Raw genomic sequence first — 12146 nt, forward strand, 5'->3', positions numbered from 1 at the left:
TAACAGTTTTTAATTTTGAGCATCAGAGGTCAGTAGAGCAGGATGGAGGAAAGGGGGTCAGTAGAGCAGGGTAAAGGGGTCAGCAGGACAGAAGACGGGGTCAGTAGAGCAGGGTGCAGGGGTCAGCAGGATGGAGGACCAGGGGCCAATACAGCAAGGTACAGGGGTGAGCAGGCTGTAGTAAAAGGGGTCAGTAGGACAGGGTATAGTGGGGTACAGAGGTGAACAGGACAGAGGAAAGAGGTTCAGTAGGGCATGGGTCAGCAGGATGGAGGACCAGGGGTCAGTAGAGCAGTGTATAGAGGTCAGTAGGGCAGGGTGCAGGGGTTAAGACGGAGGACAATGCAGCAGTGTACAGGGGTGAGCAGGATGGAGGAAAGGGGGTCAATAGGGCAGAATACAGGGGTCAGCAGCACAGAGGACCAGGGGGTCAAATCCTTCCATTCCTCTTCTTAACCAAAATCCCCCCCAGTCTATCCCCTTTACTCTCCCTAATGACTGCCCCTGCCCACTGGACACATGGGACCCCCATCGAGGTATCCTTAAGGCTGGCAGCAGGCTGACTCTCCACTCTCGCCTTTCTGGCAGAGTGGAGTGCATGCTACCTACCTCTTCCTCTGTACAGGAAAACAAAACAATATAGCAGGAGGAGGAGGGGCGGGTTCAGTGCGCTCCATTCTGCACTGTGCGTGTGTGTGTCAAAGGCAGCCGGACCAGCGAGGAGAGATGCCAGCTGGCGGCTGCCATACACAGTGTTTCCCGTGGCGTGGAGGTACCTAGACACTCCGCACATGGCGTGGGCGATCGGGGAATCAGGGACAATGACCAATATCCGGGATGGTCCTGGCGAATCAGGGGTGGTTTTGAGGTAGGTACCACACACTGGGAATGATTTATTAAAAATGGAGTAGGCAGAATCTGGTGCAGCTGTGCATGGTAGGCAATCAGCTTCTAACTTCAGCTTGTTTAATTAAGCTTTGACAAAAAAAAAAATAACTAGAAGCTGTTTGGTTTCTATGCAGAACTGCACCAGATTTTGCACTCTCCAGTATTAGTAAATTATCCCCACAGTTACCAGAATACAACATTTTTTTATTATAGTGGCCTTAAACTCTTTCCAGCACTGGCTGAATTATTACATGGTGGGATGGGGAGCAAGCTATCGTCAGGCCCAAGCATGTAAATTAACAATACATTTCCAGTTTTATAGTGTCAATAGGAGCTGCAAGTGGGACATGTTCGGGGTTCACCTAGACAGTCCGGGTTTTGAATCATGTGTCAAGCATTTTGAATCATGTGTCAGACTGACTGAAATCCGGACGCATTATTCATACTTGGTTGTGGCTCCCCAAGTAACTAAGATAGTCATACACAAATCTGTTTTCGTCCGGGACCTGTGGGCAGCTGTCTGGGGGCAGGTTTTGCCTCACTGGGGAGCAGGGCAGTGATGTTAGCAAGAGCAAATTTTGCCACACCCACTGTTTGCTGCGACATTGTCAGGAAAGGTTCCTTCCGCTGGTGACACTGCCTGATATTTGGCGTGCAGTACTGTGGTCCACCAGCAGGTGTCTCCTGGCAGTCTGGAACTGCCAGGGGATCTCTCCTTCCTGGTAGTGGTATTAGGTGATCTTTGGGCTGCCAGCGGGGGGTTCCTGGCAGTGTGGGGCCGACATCTCCTGCAATTAGGCGTCTCCTGAGACTGATTGCAGGAGATGTGTACAAATACCCGGCAGTGACAATCATACTCTGCCTTGGTATCGCTCCATGCCCCCTGACCCTGTATAGCTCTGCATCTGATCCTGATCCTGATCCAGTCTGTCTGTCTGAAGCTGAACCTGGAATCTTGTACCCTCTGCCTTGTACCTGTACCTGTCCCCCCTGTGATCCATCCATCCTCTCCTTGTCTTGTTTGTTTTCCCTTTCCCCAGCTGCTGACCTCCCATTAACGATCCTGGCCTGGCCCTGTTATGATTCTGGTTTTCCCCATTACATGTACATATTGGTCTCTTACTGTTACTATTTGTGGGTTCTGTTGGTATTGGTTGTTGTGCACAGTGTGGTATTAGAGGTTGTTATTTTTATATTATTTCACTTATCTTTAATAAATTATCATATTTTCAATTAAACACGTCTGGGTTTCCTCTGTTGCAGTCCACACAGTTCTGGTCTTATCTGATACGTGACAGTATACCAAGGCCATCCCCGACCAGAAGTGGCTGCACAGAGGAACCATCTTGGTTCAAGTTGCTTTGTTAAAATGAATTTGGATGTGATCCGTTATTATGCTCTGCTGGCGTCAGAGAGTAATGCATATCTCCGCCAGACACTGAAAGAGTGGACCAGTGATCAGCTGCTAGAAATCATTTGTTTTGCTCACTCCTGGGTTGATCAGGGCTGTATGCTGTTTGGGGATGTTCAGGAAGCCCGGAGCAAAAGACAGAGACAGCGCTAAGCGCAGGGCGGCATGAGAAGGTGCACAGCAGCCTGGGCTAGTGGGGGTACAATTTTTCAGCAGGACGCAGGCAATCAGGGGATTGGTCGGCCATGGCTGGGAGGCTGGGCAGTGTGGGGGGTCACAGGGCATGCAGCACACAAGGAGGAGAAACGTTAGTGTGCTGACCGCGCTGTCTCTCTCTCCTGAATCCAGCATGTCAGACTCCCGGGACCTGGCGGCACAGCTCCAGGACATGGCAGCTAGGATGGGGACAGATTGGCTGCAAAGTCAGATCGCAGCCATGCAAGGTGCGGCCGCCGGGGATCCGGACAGTTTGCGGGGGTGGCGTGCTCGGCGGGCTCAACCGCCGGAGCGATATAGTCCCTTGCCTGCACCTAGGGCTCAGCGCCACTATGGGAGCCCGGATACGGACCCTCGGGCTCAGCCAGCTCAGCCTCCATCATCTGGGGCGGGTGCGGGAGCCGGTAGGAATCCCCGCCGGGGGCGGAGCCCTGTGGGATGGGGACGCAGTCCTTCCACATTCCTGGTCCCGGATCACAGGAATACCCGCGTGACTGCGGCACCATACCCGACGTGTGTTGCGCCGGTTATGGTGGATAAGCAGGGGAGGAGTCTAACCACAGGTCCGGGCATGCAGCCATTGACGGCCAGCGACCCCTCCACACCTGGACCCAGTCGGGGTCCAAGGGTTCCAGGCACAGAGGTGAGAAGCAAGCCCCTGCCAGCGGTGGGGGGGTGAAGAGGGGCCACCCAGCCACGGCCGGTACCGCCAGTCCTGCAGGTCAACGACGCAGAACGGACGACGGACAGGCGGGGCCTTCGGCGGGCTGCGCATCTTCTCCAGCCCGGTCTACAGGCGGCCTCCAGGAATCATCTGGCTCGGAAGGGGAACTGTCCAGTGAGGTCGAGGATGACGCTCCGATTCGAGGGGGCGCGGTGGATTCATGCTTGGCGACGGCGGGATCTCGTCCTGGTCGGCCCGGTAAGTCCATGTGTAAAACTGCTTCTTCTTTTCCGCTTCCTTCTGAATGTGTGTCCGGTGCCACGGATAGGCGGGCTGCGCGGGCTCCCACAGCGGGAGTGGGGGAGGCCTTGGCTTCTGCGTCTGTTCCTTTGGGCGATGTCACGGCTATGCGTGACCTGCTGGTCGGGCTGCAGTCATTGGTGCAACGTTTTGATGCAGGCGCAGCGGCGGGCTCTTCGCCAGTGTCGGCCTGGGTGTCTGATGCTGGGCAAGCGCGGTTGGGGCCGCGGCGGGAGGGCACAAGGGAGCCGGTGCAGCTTCTTCATTGGTGCCTGAGAAGGATGCGGGTGAGAATGCGGACCTGGTTCGCCTGGCTGATTTCGCCAAGTGCGAAGTCTGCGTCTGCTTCGAGGGACCGCTAGGGGCTCACCTGCAACAGGAAGTGCGGGAGAAGATTTGGCTGGGGGAATATGTCGAGATCTTCACGTTGCTCCCGCTGGAAAAATTACATTTGGACAGGGTGAAGCCTGAGGACTCCAAGAAGGAGGACGAGGAAAAGCGTTGCTATCGGTTGATTCCACGCACCTTTAGCAACTGGTTGCAGGCATTTGCCATTTTGGTGAAAAAGCACCGGAGAACTGTTCTCCACTGTTTTGCTATCTGGATTCCATTGGCGAAGCCCAGAGGGTTTACGGTGGTGTGTTGAGTGGCTTATCATGAACAATTTTGTCAGCGCAAGGCCATACGTCCGTCGCTGCGGTGGGATCATAAGGACATCAGTTTGTGGATGAAACTCATGTCATCTCGCGGGCGTCAAATTAGTTTTTTCTGACGGGGGCCGGAAGTCCTACCACCGCTGGACAGTCGGCCACAAAGAAGCGGGGTCAGAAGCGGGGTCAGTGTTGGCAGTTCAATGAGGGTTCTTGTAAGTTCGGAAAAAACTGCCGATACAAGCATGAATGCTCACACTGCGGGGGGCGTGCCCCTTCTCTCCTTGATTTAAGGCTGAAAAATCCGGCGACACTGCGGGAAAAAGGCCGGACTCCGGTGAGGATGGACAGGATGTCCCCCTTTCTAAATAGGTATCTGGATCAGACTGCTGCCCTGTTGTTGCGGGAGGGTTTCAATGGGGGGTTTTTGATTCCTTGTTCCCTTCGGTCCCTTCGGTCCACCTTGTTACATGCAAACGTGGTTTCTGAAAAACTGGCCAAGGAAGTGCCTTTCCCATACCCCCCCCTGGAGGATTTGGTGGTATCGCCGTTGGGCGTCGTTCCTAAGAAGGAGCCCAATAAATTTTGGCTTATTCACCATCTTTCGTTTCCGAAAGGCCGCTCGGTCAATGATGCCGTTGACCCCGAGGCATGTGCGGTGTCGTATACCTCTTTTGACGCCGCTGTGTTTTGGGTACGTTGCTACGGATGGGGGGCTCTTATGGCTAAGACAGACATTGAGGCGGCTTTTCGCCTACTCCCAGTCCACCCGCGTAGTTTTCACCTGTTGGGTTGTCGGTGGTTGGGGGCCTTTTATGTTGCCTGCCTATGGGCTGCTCTATCTCTTGCTCTCTGTTCGAAACATTTAGCTCCTTTCTGGAGTGGGTGGTGCGGGATGTGGCTGGGGTCAACTCAGTGATTCACTATCTTGACGATTTTCTATGTGTTGGCCCCCCTATGTCCAGGGTGTGTGGTGTACTGCTAGCGACGGTGCAACACCTGATGGAGCATTTTGGCGTGCCTTTAGCGGTGGATAAGACAGAAGGCCCCGCAGAGGTGATCAAATTTTTGGGAATAGAAATCGATTCTAGAGCCATGGAATGTCGTCTGCCTGACGATAATTTGCGGGCTGTGAAAGAGGAGGTCAGTTTGGCGGCGTGCAAATTTAGGATCTGGCTGCAAAACCCGCAGTCTACTGGGCAAGCTCAATTTTGCTTGCCGTATTATGCCCATGGGCAGAGTTTTTTGCCGACGGCTGTTGGCTGCCACAGCTGGGGTCTCTTCACCCAGGCATTTCATCAGGCTGAATAAGAAACACAGGGCTGATCTCAAGGTATGGCGGGAATTCTTGAATGATTTCAATGGCGGGTCTATCTGGATGGAGGGCCGGTCAGCAACTACGACCTAGAGCTGTTTACGGATGCGGCCGGGTCTACTGCATATGGTGCATTCCTGGGTGGTCGGTGGAGCGCGGAGCGCTGGCCCGCCGACTGGAGGCAGACTTCTTAAGAAATTTGGTGCTGCTGGAACTTTTTCCGGTAGTGGTCGTGTTGGAGCTCTGTGGTTCGGTGTTCAGCAACAAAAGGTCTTCACTGTGACAACCTGGGGGTGCTGCAGGTCATTAACACTCTGTCAGGGTCTGGAAGAAGTGGGGGGCTTTGTTACAGCGTGTGAGTTTGGAGGGCGGCAGTGGGGAATTTTGCCAGCTGGTTATATACTTTGTATGCTTGGGTTTTGCAGAAAGGGTGTCCCTTTTGGCCATGCGCCAGAAGTTGGCAGGCCTGGCTGGTTTTGGTTCAAAATCCGGGGCATGCCGGATTTTACCAAGGACTTCTTGGTGAAACAGGCCTTGAGGGGCATTGGGAAGAGGGGGCCCCGCGGCCGGATGGACATTGTTTTTGCAGACGTCTGCGGTTTGCACATCCTTTTTTGAGACGTTGCTGTTCAGGGCGGCTTTTGCCCTTGCCTTTAATGGAGCCCTTAGAGTGGCGGAATTGGTTAGTCCTTCAAAAATGGCTCACGGAGGGTTAGCGGCGACAGACGTTCGCTGGGATGGGGAGTCAGTCAGACTTTTCATCTGTCGGTCCAAGACGGATAAGGCAGGTAAGGAGGCGCATTTGTACTAGGTTCCTTTTGACAGGTTCCTTCTTGGTACATGACGATGGTGCGGCACTGTCGACCTTTCAGTTTGTATCAGTCATGCGGCGCTGCCTCTCGGCAGCGGGAATTGCGGCTCGCAGTTTCTTCTTGCATTCCTTTCGGATCAGGGCGGATACTGAAGCCGCCTGGTAGGGTTTGGATGCTGCGGTGGTCAAACGCATTGACAGATGGGAGTCGGACAGGTTCAAGCTTTATGTCCGCCCCCATCTGGTTTAGTACATGAAGGGTGGCTGGGTGGTGTTTTTGTGTTTTCTTGTATACTTTTCTCTTTTTGTTACTGTGTGTTATGTTGCAATGGGGGTGAGTGTGTTATGTTGGAAGTTTTTTCTTTCAGATCACGTTTTTCTAGTGTGGATCTTGGGGCACTCGTTTGTTCACTGGGGGGCTAAGAGGGCTGACATCAGGCCGAATGGCCGTCAGCTAGGTATTGCCAGATCGGAGGTCAGTGTCAGATGGTTAGGTGTTCCAGGGCTGTTATGGAGCAGGGTGGTTTCCGGAAGTTAACAGGGCCGCTAGATGGGCTAGGCCCCCAGGATGTCCTGGTCCTACATGCAGGTGGCAACGACCTGGGTGTTCGGTCCAGCAGACATTTTATTCGGGACGTCAAGCTGGACGTGCTTCGGCTGCAGGCTGCATTTCCCTGTATGGTGGTGGTGTGGTCGGATATGGTGGCGCGCACTGTTTGCCGTCATGCCAGGTCGGTGTTCAAGCTTAACAGGGCCTGGGTAAAAGCTAACAAGGAGGTTGGGAAGTTTGTGGCTCGCACTGGGGGGTTTGTGGTCCGGCATCGGGAGCTTGAGGTGGACACGTGGAGGTATCTCCGGGCTGATGGGGTGCATCTGAATTCAGTGGGCACGTGGCTTCACACCTTGCGCTGTGGCGGTTGGGTTTTTGGAGGCATTGTTAAACAGGCTTATGGAATTTGATGGGTGGGAACACATCTAAGGTATTGGTCCCCGGTGAATACAAGTTATGTGGATTAACTGGGAAGGGAATGATATATCTGCTGACGGTGGTCGTCCCCGAGTCGGTGCAATGCGGCAGGGACCAGGTAGTGTTTAAGCAGATATAAGGTTAAAAAGATTTCTAGGTAGTGCCTCCAAGGATTGGCAGCCAAATAAGAGTATGCTTTGTTTTTGGTTATATTGTTAAATTATTTTATTTTAATAAAGGGGCCGTACAACGGACAGTTTTTTTTCCCAACCTTTGGTGTCAGTCTATTTTTGATAGGTATAGTGGGTGGATATATGTGGGGTGGTCTAGGAGGATTCAGCGGGGCCAGGTAAAGTATGGGTTACCTTTTCAAGGAAGCCCAGAGCAAAAGACAGACACAGCGCTAAGCGCAGGGCAGCATGAGAAGGTGCCCAGCAGCCTGGGCTAGTGGGGGTTAATTTTTTCAGCAGGCAAGCAGGGTATTGGTCGGCCATGGCTGGGAGGCTGGGCAGTGTGGGGGGTCACAGGGCATGCAGCAGCTTCTGGTCAGCACACCAGGAGGAGAAACGTTCCTGCCAGCCCGCCCTACAGTTTTTGCAGTTTGGGTAATGTGTGTGGTTGTCCTTTATTTAGATGTTTTTGGTTACAGGGGATGCGGTTGGGTCTTTGGAGGCATTGTTAAACAGGCTTATGGAATTTGATGGGTCAAAGGTATGGGTCCCCGGTGAATACCAGTTATGTGGATTAACTGGGAAGGGAATGGTATATCTGCTGAAGGTGGTCGTCCCCGAGTCGGTGCAATGGCGGCAGGGACCAGGTAGTGTTTAAGCAGATATAAGGTTAAAAAGATTTCTAGGTTAGTTCTTCTGAGGGAGTGGCCAGCGATGGACGTGTCCTGCTGAAGCTCTGTCCTTCTTGGCTCTTAACGGCTCTCATAGACGCTCGAATGGCAGGGTAACTACAAAATAAATTACACCATATCACTCCCTAGAGCCCGGGGATCAAAACATTATGGTTTTTGGTAGGGTTGTCCAGATACCGATACCAGTATCGGTATCGGGACCGATACCGAGTATTTGCGGGAGTACTCGTACTCGCGCAAATACCCCCGATACCTAAATAGAATACTTTCCCCCCCCTTTCCCCCCCCGCCGCTGCCGCCGCATCGCGCCGCCGCATCGAGGGACATGGCTAGAGGGACATTGCTGCATATGTGAGGGACATGGCTAGAGGGACATTGCTGCATATGTGAGGGACATGGCTGCATATGTGAGGGACATGGCTAGAGGGACATGGCTGCATATGTGAGGGACATGGCTAGAGGGACATTGCTGCATATGTAAGGGACATGGCTAGAGGGACATTGCTGCATATGTGAGGGACATGGCTAGAGGGACATGGCTGCATATGTGAGGGACATGGCTAGAGGGACATGGCTGCATATGTGAGGAACATGGCTGCATATGTGAGGGACATAGCTAGAGGGACATGGCTGCATATGTGAGGGACATGGCTAGAGGGACATGGCTGCATATGTGGGGGACATGGCTGCATATGGGGGGGACATGGCTGCATTTGGGGACACATTTAAAAAAAAGTATCGGTATTCGGTATCGGCGACTACTTGAAAAAAAGTATCGGTACTTGTACTCGGTCCTAAAAAAGTGGTATCGGGACAACCCTAGTTTTTGGAGTAACCCGTGGAAAAACCGCAGGTAAAACCCTTAAAGAAAAGCTGCTCAAAGGGAATATGAAAATGGCACTGTCAAATTCTCCTCAGGCAGTCAAAACCCGCTCTGACAAGAAACAACAGCACTTATCACAGAATTCCTTTGATACTGATGATAAACACAGTGCCATAAGCCAGTCAAAACAAACTGATACATTACAACCTAAAATATTGAAACAAATAGAGAAAATGATTCAAAAAGCTTTGAATGTGTCCTCTGAACAAATTACCAAGACTCTGACTAAAGAAATCAGAGACATAGGTCAGCGCACTGCGGACCTTGAATACAGGATGGATGATATTGAAACTAGCATAGCAACCCATGACAATGAATTTGAAATGCTAAAAGAAGAAAATGCAGCAATGCAAGCACGTTTGGAGGACTTTGAGAACAGGGCTTGCCGTTCAAATCTCTGTATAAGAGGTATACATAGTTACATAGTTACATAGTTAGTCAGGTTGAAAAAAGACACAAGTCCATCCAGTTCAACCACAAAAAAATTAAAATAAACAAACAAAATATAAAACACAATACAATCCCATACACCCAACTCCATACCCACAGTTGATCCAGAGGAAGGCAAAAAACCCCAGCAGAGCATGATCCAATTTGCTACAGCAGGGGAAAAAAATCCTTCCTGATCCCCCGAGAGGCAATCGGATTTACCCTGGATCAACTTTATCTGGAGGGAGTCTGTTCCACATTTTCACAGCTCTTACTGTGAAGAAACCTTTCCATATTTGGAGATGAAATCTCTTTTCCTTCAGACGTAAAGAGTGCCCCCTTGTCTTCTGTGTTGACCTTAAAGTGAATAACTCAACACCAAGTTCACTATATGGACCCCTTATATATTTGTACATGTTGATCATATCCTCCCTTATTCTCCTCTTCTCAAGAGTGAATAAATTCAGTTCCTCTAATCTTTTCTCATAGCTGATCTCCTCCATTCCTCTTATCAGTTTGGTTGCCTTCTCTGCCCTTTCTCCAGTTCTCCGATATCCTTTTTGAGAACTGGGTCCCAAAACTGAACTGCATATTCCAGGTGAGGTCTTACTAATGATTTGTACAGCGGCAAAATTATATCTCTGTCTCTGGAGTCCTGCAGCTTGGCATTGCATGCCATTGTTGAGCTTATGATCTACCAAAACCCCAAGATCCTTCTCCACTACAGATCCCCCCAGTTGTACTCCCCCTAGCATGTATGATGCATGCATATTCTTAGCCCCCAAGTGCATAACTTTTCATTTATCAACATTAAACCTCATCTGCCACATAGTCGCCCAATCAGACAGAGCATTGAGGTCGGCTTGTAAATTGGAGACATCCTGCAAGGACGTTATTCCACTGCATAGCTTGGTGTCATCTGCAAAGACAGAAATGTTACATTTGATCTCAGACCCAATATCATTTATAAAGATATTAAAAAGTAAGGGTCCCAGCACTGAACCTTGGGGTACACCACTGATAACCTTGGACCATTCAGAGTAAGAATCATTAACCACGACTCTCTGAATTCTGTCTTTTCTATCCATTTACAAACTGATATATCCAATCCTGTATACCTTACCTTACATATACGTATACCTGAATCAATCATTGACCTCCAATCGTCTATGATAGCCCTCTTTCAAGAACTAACACCATCAATTCCTATAGAAAGATTGGAAATGGATAGGATCCACAGAGCTTTAGGGCCACGCAAAGCTGATGGCCCCCCTCACGATATAATTGCTAAGTTCCACTTTTTCCGCACCAAAGATCAAATTATGGCTGCAGCTAGACTGAAAGAATCTCTTACTTTCCAAGGACATATGTACCAAATTTTTGCGGATTTATCTCCCATAACAGTAGCTAAACGTCATGAGATGAAACCTTTGCTCCTAAATCTCCAACTCCACCAGATCCCATATCAATGGGGATTTCCATTTTCAATTAGGTTCACTTATCAAGGAGCCAAATACTCCAGAAAAAACACTACATAACTAAAGAACACGCTGCAAAAACTTCAGCTTTATAATAAGTCATCTGCAAATACGCCACGCCGTGCCCTTTCTGACTCTCCTCCAAATTCATCAATCCCTGAACCTGATGGTAACAGACAGGCTACCCTAAAGAGAGGCCGTTTCAATCCTCCAGTTTCTGACCAGCAGGACACAATGGACTGACTTGTCTGAGTAATTCACTTTGTATCTCCTCCAAGCTCCATGGTTAATTTAGCCATGCCTTAATTCATTCAAATTTTTCCTACCCATAGAAGATAAGTATCAGTACACTTAAAATCATTCTGCCAAATAGCCTTGTTATACCCTCATGAGGCCCCATACACACGAGAGGATTTATCCGCAGATACGGTCCAGCGGACCGTATCCGCGGATAAATCCTCTCGAGGATTTCAGAAGATTTCTATGCGATGGCGTGTACACACCATCGCATTGAAATCCGCGCTGAAATCCTCTGCCGATGACGTGTCGCGCCGTCGCTGCTATTATGACGCGGCTGACGGGCGCGACGCTGTCATATAAGGAATTCCACGCATGCGTCAAATCATTACGACGCGTGCGGGGAATCCCTTTAGACGGATGGATCCGGTAAGTCTGTACAGACGAGCGGATCCATCCGTTGGAATGGATTCCAGCAGATGGATTTGTTGAGCATGTCAGCAAATATCCATCTGCTGGAAATCCATCCCAGGGGAGATTTATCCGCGGATAAATATCCGACGGAGTGTACACACCATAAAATCTATCCGCAGAAACCCATTTGATGGGATTTATCTGCGGATAGATTCTATGGTGTGTATGGGGCCTCAGTCTCTCTACATTGTAACATCCTGTCTCTCCCCCTTCTCCTATAACTACCTCTACCCCCTAGCCCTCCCCCCACCCCCGTCCTTCCCCCTTTACTTTCCTCCCCTTCATACACTAGAGACAGAAGTTGTATCACCAAGGCTTTGTGTATTTAAACTAATATTTTTAACCCTATTCATTTCCTACAGAGTGAATACTTAATTATCTTCAACACTTACAGCAGCCCCGAGGTGTATCAATCCTATGATCATAATAGAATTGAATATGCCATTTCTAGTTTTGAAATTTATGTTTATCTTATGTTCTTAATTGAGGAATAACTAGTCACTAATTAAATACATGTTTGTAGCTGGTTACCTTGCCAAGTCTGGTCTTTCCTTATTCTTG

The 12146-nt window shown here is 50.1% G+C and overlaps 1 protein-coding gene across 3 annotated transcripts in view; it reads left to right on the forward strand.

Annotated features, from left to right (window-relative positions):
• The window catches only part of LOC120909192 (membrane-spanning 4-domains subfamily A member 15-like), a 176506-nt gene that overhangs the window by 11329 nt on the left and 153031 nt on the right, over positions 1-12146 (forward strand). The window lies entirely within an intron of this gene.

The sequence above is a fragment of the Rana temporaria genome, chromosome 8 (genome assembly GCF_905171775.1).
Source record: "Rana temporaria chromosome 8, aRanTem1.1, whole genome shotgun sequence".
In the NCBI taxonomy this organism is placed as follows: domain Eukaryota; kingdom Metazoa; phylum Chordata; class Amphibia; order Anura; family Ranidae; genus Rana; species Rana temporaria.